General features: G+C 38.1%; 1 pseudogene; it reads right to left on the bottom strand.

Moving 5' to 3' along the window:
* Positions 1–1,785: 1,785 nt before the first annotated feature.
* Positions 1,786–3,816, bottom strand: LOC139823970 (sodium-dependent nutrient amino acid transporter 1-like; annotated as a pseudogene).
* Between the last annotated feature and the right edge of the window lie 3,211 nt (positions 3,817–7,027).

The following is a 7,027-nucleotide window of genomic DNA, read 5'->3' as shown; positions in this document are numbered from 1 at the left end:
GTGACGTCGATGTCGTCGGCCGTTGACGCCGACCCTCTGGCTAGGTTTCTCGGAAGCTGGTATCGCTGTTCCGGGCCACTGTTCCCGTAGATGATGCGTTTTCTGGAGATCTTCGTCGGAGCTCGACGTCGACCCCCTAGGCGGGTGTCCCAGGACCTCTCGCGACGGATTCCGTCGTTTGTTCCCGGGGAAGATGCTTTTTCCGGGGAACTCGTCTGACTTTGACGCCGACCCCCTGGGAGGGTGTCCCAGGTCCTGGTGAGACCGTCGGATGGATAAGATCCTGGCGAAAGTGCGTTTCGCCGGGATTTCGCCGGACAATGGCGCCGACCCCCTGGAGAGGCTCCTCCGGTCCTGGCGAGTCCGTCGGATCTCTCTTTCCCTGGAGAAGTTGCGTTTCCCGGGGATTTCACCGGGTCATGGCGCGAACCCCCTGGGGCTGTGTCCCAGGTCCTCGGAAGACGTTTCGACTTCTTTGTTCCTGGAGAAGATGGTTTTTTCCAAGAACTTAGTGTTTTTACGGCGCCCACCTCATGGACGCGCTTACCGGGTCCGGGGGATGTTCCTCCGTGCCCCCAATACGGGTTATCGCCGTAACTCTATGTCGGCGTTTCGAATTAAACGCGCTTATCCTCGTACGATCCTTATCGCTTAAACTGTATCGACAACCGCTAAATAATATAAGGCCTTTTTGATCGGCGGTGAGTCAAAGTATCAACTAAACTTGGTTTTATATCTATCGGGCGGATATAATTCTTAACCTAAAATTACGCGCGGTCTTTGCCGTCTTACCGAGCCTGTATTCTTTGATAATACGCAAAAATCTAAATGTAACTGGCCGTACGGGCTTTCAACGCAACTTAATCCTAAGTCTCTTACGAATGCCGTAAGTGTAATCTCAAATAAACTGAATAAATGTGAATGGCAGAAATGAAAATCTAACGAAATAAACTACGTGACCATTTTGGCGAGCAAGTTATCAAAAATAAAAATCAAACAAAAGAAACATGTATTCTATATATGTTTTATCGTCAATCGACGAGCCGTCTTTCTCTACTTCGGCTCCCATGCCTCGTCGTCGTCGTCACTCTCGCTCTCTCCCGACGGTGACTGGAAGTCATCGGAGGGCTGATCAACCGGGCCGATCGGGAAATCGTATCCGACGAATTCCGCGATCGCGTCTATCAGAGGAGGAGGCGTGGGAGTCATTATGGGGACCTGCAATGCCGACATTAACGGCGTGGGCGGCATGCTTGGGAGTTTGGTCTCCCGTGGTGCAGGTGCCGCTGTTGGGTTCCCCTGAGGCGGCTGCGCTTCCGCTACCGCTCGTCCCGTCTGTGCCGCGCGTGGCTCTGCAACGGGTAGTCTCTGCAACATCACTCGGGGTGACCGTTTGGTCAAGCGACGCGGCTGTTGGGAAGTTCCCGGTCGCAAGGTCACATGATCATCCTGTTATTATATAATGCGATCGGTGATTTGTAATTATCTGCGTGTAATTAATTAACACTGTTTCGTAAGACGCACTCGCAAATCGAAGACATAAATCAAAAGGCACGATTCATTGTATACTTTGACATTTCAGGTAAATTTCCCAGGTATTCGTTGTATAAATCGGTACTGAAAAACTTTGAAAATATCTTTAACAACCCGCTGACTAAAGATACATTGTTATGGAATATAGTAAAATTATTTTTATTTTTTCAACTACATTAGTTAGCTAATAGAGATTGAACAGGAGTGCATAATTGATTTAGATGGACAGGGAAGCAATAAATAAAATCTATTTCAAAATATCTTCATCAGACCGCCTTGAGCACTGAACTTCTTTTCCGTCACAAACGCTTCCCATTCTCTGTGTATCTTCGGATTCTTAGGTCCCCATTTACCTTCCTCAGGCCAAAACGCCGCTTTGATGGACTGTAATGCGTTTCGAAATTTCAACGAATTAATCTGCGGCTTTGATTTTAATTATAAGAATTTGATTAATTACTAATACATCTTGAGATACCTACTTCGGTAAAAATCGACATTCTATTCGTAATTATTCTCTGGCCGGCTCACCACACAATGGGAGATACTCCTAGAATCAGCACGAACCATCCTATTGCTAAAAGTGGAAAAGAAAAAATATCGCTCTACAATGGTGATCTTTAAGTGACTTGTAATTTACGTATTATGTAATAGAAATGCAATATTTAAAAAGTCGGATTATAGAATCGAAAAAATTTCACTGACCGTAGGCATAATCGGGAAACGGTGCACCGTCGTACACGACTGTACGTGACTGGCTCATAAGTGGCTACGTCGTGTACGTGACTGGCTCATAAGTGGCGCACGTGTAAATCAGTATGACGATCATGAGCAAAGGCGTGATTATACGAGCCAACAAGATCGCCAGTAGAAACCTAGTCTCCTGCCCAGCATGAATTCCATATCATTGAGAAAATTCGAAAGGCCATACACCCAGAAGATGGTTATCATCTCAAGAACGCCGACGATTATCGCCACAAAAGTAACGCTGTAATAATCAATCAACGTTGTGAACCATTGACCACCCTATAATCGACATTTATTATTGTACACGAAATAGACGTTCTATCGAAAGTATTTCTGTCTTTCAAGATTTTAAAATTTTTCAATTATTTGAAAAAATGTAAAAATTTTATTTACATTACGAAAAGTAATGAACGACGACTTACTAGAATAATAATTTTGTCTTATACTCTTCTTTTTCATCTCTAAACTCTAATCTTCATTTACCTAACATTTAATATTCTGATTGAATTCAGTGGTAATGTTTCGCGTAGAACTTTGGGTGCATTTCTATATCGCTCAAACACAAATATCAGGTATCGGTTAGACGCGTAACACTTTAGACTAATATGTTTCTGTCAACTGTTTGCATTTTAGAGCAAGCTTGGGTAACCTGTTTAACGCACCGGGGTAATATAGACGAGACTGACGATAAAACCGCAGCTGGTGACGCAGAGCACCAACAACCACTGCTTCATATTGGGCAGATGCTCGCGGACGACGTTAAGTACCGCGCCACACAACGCGACGGCGCTTCCAATACCAAGAACGAACATCATTACGAAGAACAGAACGGAGAACAGCTGCGGTACGAAAGTGAAGCGCAACAGCGCATCCGGATAAGAGATGAAGGCTAAACCCGCGGTGCCGTCGCGGACCATCTTCGAGATGTCTTTCGTTTTCATCTCGTAAGCCAAATTGCCTAGAATACCAAAGATCGTGCAACCGGCCATCAGGCTGGTGAATGTGTCCAGCGTGGTCACTGTCATCACATCCCTGAGGAGATAAGCAGAATAAAATAGGAAACATTTATTTTTTATCTTGGAATAAATTTTTTAAAAACTAAAATTATGAGAAGCTTGCAACAGCATCAAGTCTTTCTTCATACGTTACCTATCTACCCTATGTTCGAAATTGTTATAGGACGAATAGTTGATAATCGGTCCGGCGCGCAGACTGATAACGAGAAGAAGCATTGTGTGATAGCGGCGTACCAGACAGTGGGCTTCCATAGGGCGTTCCAATTCGGTGTTACAAAGAAGAGGATGCCGTCGACGGCACCGTCAAAAGTAACGGCTCTGATCAGCAAAGCCGTCATCATGACGTAAGGAAATATAGCGAGGAAGTAAGCGGCTTTGCCCGTGCTCTTCACGCCGCGGAAGAGCATCCCACGAAGACACAGGCCCAACTGAGGAACAGGCCTATCGACAACTTCCAGGACGGCGCGCCGATACCGTACTCGATGGACTCGTATTCCTGTAATACTATCTTTTTAAAAATCATGTAAAAAAATTATCGTAGACGAGATGTTGGTAATACTTTTGAACGTCCTGGTGGATATATAGTTGATAATCGTCATGTTGTTCCATATTGTCCTAAATTATCAATTTTATTTAATTGTCATATAAATGTTGAGATAGTTTCAAGTATTAAATCAGTTAAATATCTTTATAAGTATATTTATAAAGGTCATGACGCTGCTGCTATAACAATTGAACCAGTGACAGAAAATATAGTTTTAGATCATAATGAGATACACAATTATATCGAAGCTCGTTATGTAGGACCAGTAGAAGCGAGCTGGCGTATTCTTGAAAAAAAATTACAAGATAAAAGTCATGCTGTAATACGTTTGCCTGTTCACTTACCTAATGAACAAAACATAACTATTGAAAATGAATGCAATGAAGATGCAATTTCTTCTGCTTTAAATCAAGTTACTATGTTAATAGACTATTTTGCACTAAATTTGCGTGATAATGAAGCAAAAAATTATTTATATACAGAAATTCCATGTCATTATACATTTAAAAAAGAAAAAGTTAATGGTCGAAATGTTTCACGTTGGGTTAAACGTAGTAGTCATTTTAATTGTATAGGACGAATGTATTCCATTAGTCCAACTCAAATAGAATTATTTCATTTACGATTATTGTTACTCACTGTCAAAGGAGCTATAAGTTTTGAAGATCTAAGGACTATTAATGGGCAAAATTATCAAACATTTACAGCTACATGTTTAGCTTTAGGTTTGATTGAAGATGATTGAAGATGAGCTATGGATGAAGCTGTTAAATGGATGATGCCACGACAACTTCGTAGATTATTTGTACGAATTTTACTACATTGTCAACCATTATATCCAGAAGAACTTTGGGAAAGATTTAAAATGGCGATGTCGGAAGATTACTCGCGACATATTGGTATATTACAAGGACAAAGAAAAGCATATATTACAATTAACGCTATGCTTCGCGCTGAAGGTAAAAGTCTTGCTGACTTTCCACAAATGGAACAATTGATAGACAATGTTGAAGAGGAAGATTATATGACACTTGATCAAATTACAGAAATTGGTACGAGACAGTATAATCAATTAAATAATGAGCAAAAAAAATAGTTGATACCGTGTTAAACAGATTAGATGATAATAATAATACTAGAAATTGCTTTTATATTGATGGTCCTGGTGGAACGGGTAAAACGTTTGTATATACAACTATTTATTATTTAGCCAAAATTAGAAGTAAACGTGTATGTACTATGGCTTTTACAGGGATTGCAGCAACATTACTTCCTGAAGGAAAAACAGTTCATAAAACATTTGGCTTGCCAGTTCCGTTACTTAATGATTCGTCATCCGTTATTAAAATTCAATCAAAAAAAGCTAAATATTTAAAAGAAATAGATATTTTTATTTGGGATGAAGCGCCTATGGCACCTCGATACGCTTTAGAAATAGTAGATCGAACGTTGCGTGATATTATGAATAACGATTTACCTTTTGGTGGAAAAATTATCGTATTAGGTGGTGATTTTAGACAACTTCTTCCGATCAAGATACGAAGTACTCGAAGTGAAATAGTGAATCTTTCTATTAAGTTTAGCTATACCTGGAAATATTTTTTAAATTTTTCTTTAACGCAAAATATGCGAGTTATTTCAGAAAAAATTAAATTTGCAAAATTTCTATTGGATATGGGTAATGGGATATTAAATGATTCTGAAGATAATATGGAAGTTCCTGAATGTTGTGTAGCACCAATTGATTCAGATATTGTAACAGACATATATGGCGATGTAATTCGTAAAAAAGAATTTGATAAAATAGCTAAAAGAGCGATACTCTCTGCAAGAAATGTCGATGTTGACGAAATTAATAAACAAGTTGTTGAATTATTAGATGTAAGTGGCGAGCGAATTTATACAAGTGTAGATAGTGCTGTAAATTGTAATGATAATGATGATATTGTTGAGTCTTTATTACCAGAATATTTAAATAGCCTTTCTCCAGCATGTCTTTCTCCTCACGAGTTGCGTTTAAGACCAAATTGTATTGTTATGTTAATTAGAAATCTTAGCATTAATGAAGGTTTTTGTAATGGTACTAGATTAATAGTTCTTGAGCTTGAAAATAATTTATTAAAATGCAAGATTTTGACAGGTGACAAAGCAGATGATATTGTTTTCTTAAATCGTATAACACTGTATTGTGAAAACGTATATCCTTTTACCTTTAAAAGAAGACAATTTCCAATAAAATTAGCTTTTGCTATGACAATTAACAAATCTCAAGGACAGACGTTTGACAAAGTAGGAGTTGATCTTCGTAAAGATGTTTTTAATCACGGAACAACTTTATGTTGCTTTTTCACGAGTACGTTCTTGGGAGTCATTGAAAGTTTATCTTGGTAATCAAAGAGAAAATAGATATGTTAAAAATCACGTATATAAAGAAATATATATTTAATTACATGGTAAAATAACATTTTGCTAAACAAGTGCAAATAATCATTTCCATATATTTTTGGCTGCTGAACACAAATTGGTTATCTAAATATTTCTATTTCATTTCAATAAAAAAAAGAGATATAATGAGCTAAAAAGGATAATTTTCAGAGATTTTATGATGTAGGTTTGCTAGAAAATTTTAAATTTCATTATTTTAAATTTCATTATATCATGCAAAAGTACTTATAAACTTCAAGTTTTTAAATAAATTTTATTTTATTTCAGTAATAAGTAATAAATTATTTAATAATTATACATTTTTAAGATATTACTATTTAAAAATTGGTTAGCATCAATATCACTTTGTTAATAAAAAAATAATTATTGTGTTGTAATGCCAAATTTGATAAATAACAAAGCTGATCTCAAATATAATAGATAAGGATCTTTACTAGAATTAGTATCTCAAATATATATAATAATTTAAAGGTAGTGTAAATAATTAATGCTGCAGATGAAATCTGTTGTATAAAAATTTGATATATTGGTATTTGTATTTCTACTCGATGGTTTTCACGCGCTTCGCTTATGACCAAAACTGATTTAAGAACGACGAATTATTTACAATTTAAGAACAACGATTGAATTGCGCGCTCGCGCTTGATCAACACGAATGGCATCGCGTCTGCCAATTCCACGCAAGATTGGTATATTAATCCGTTTCGAATGTCTGATTGTGAGTGCACGTGCTAGCGGAGCCTCG

The sequence above is a fragment of the Temnothorax longispinosus genome, unplaced genomic scaffold (assembly GCF_030848805.1).
Source record: "Temnothorax longispinosus isolate EJ_2023e unplaced genomic scaffold, Tlon_JGU_v1 HiC_scaffold_23, whole genome shotgun sequence".
In the NCBI taxonomy this organism is placed as follows: domain Eukaryota; kingdom Metazoa; phylum Arthropoda; class Insecta; order Hymenoptera; family Formicidae; genus Temnothorax; species Temnothorax longispinosus.
Note: the sequence above shows the minus strand (reverse complement) of the source record. Positions and strands in the feature narration are given on the sequence as shown.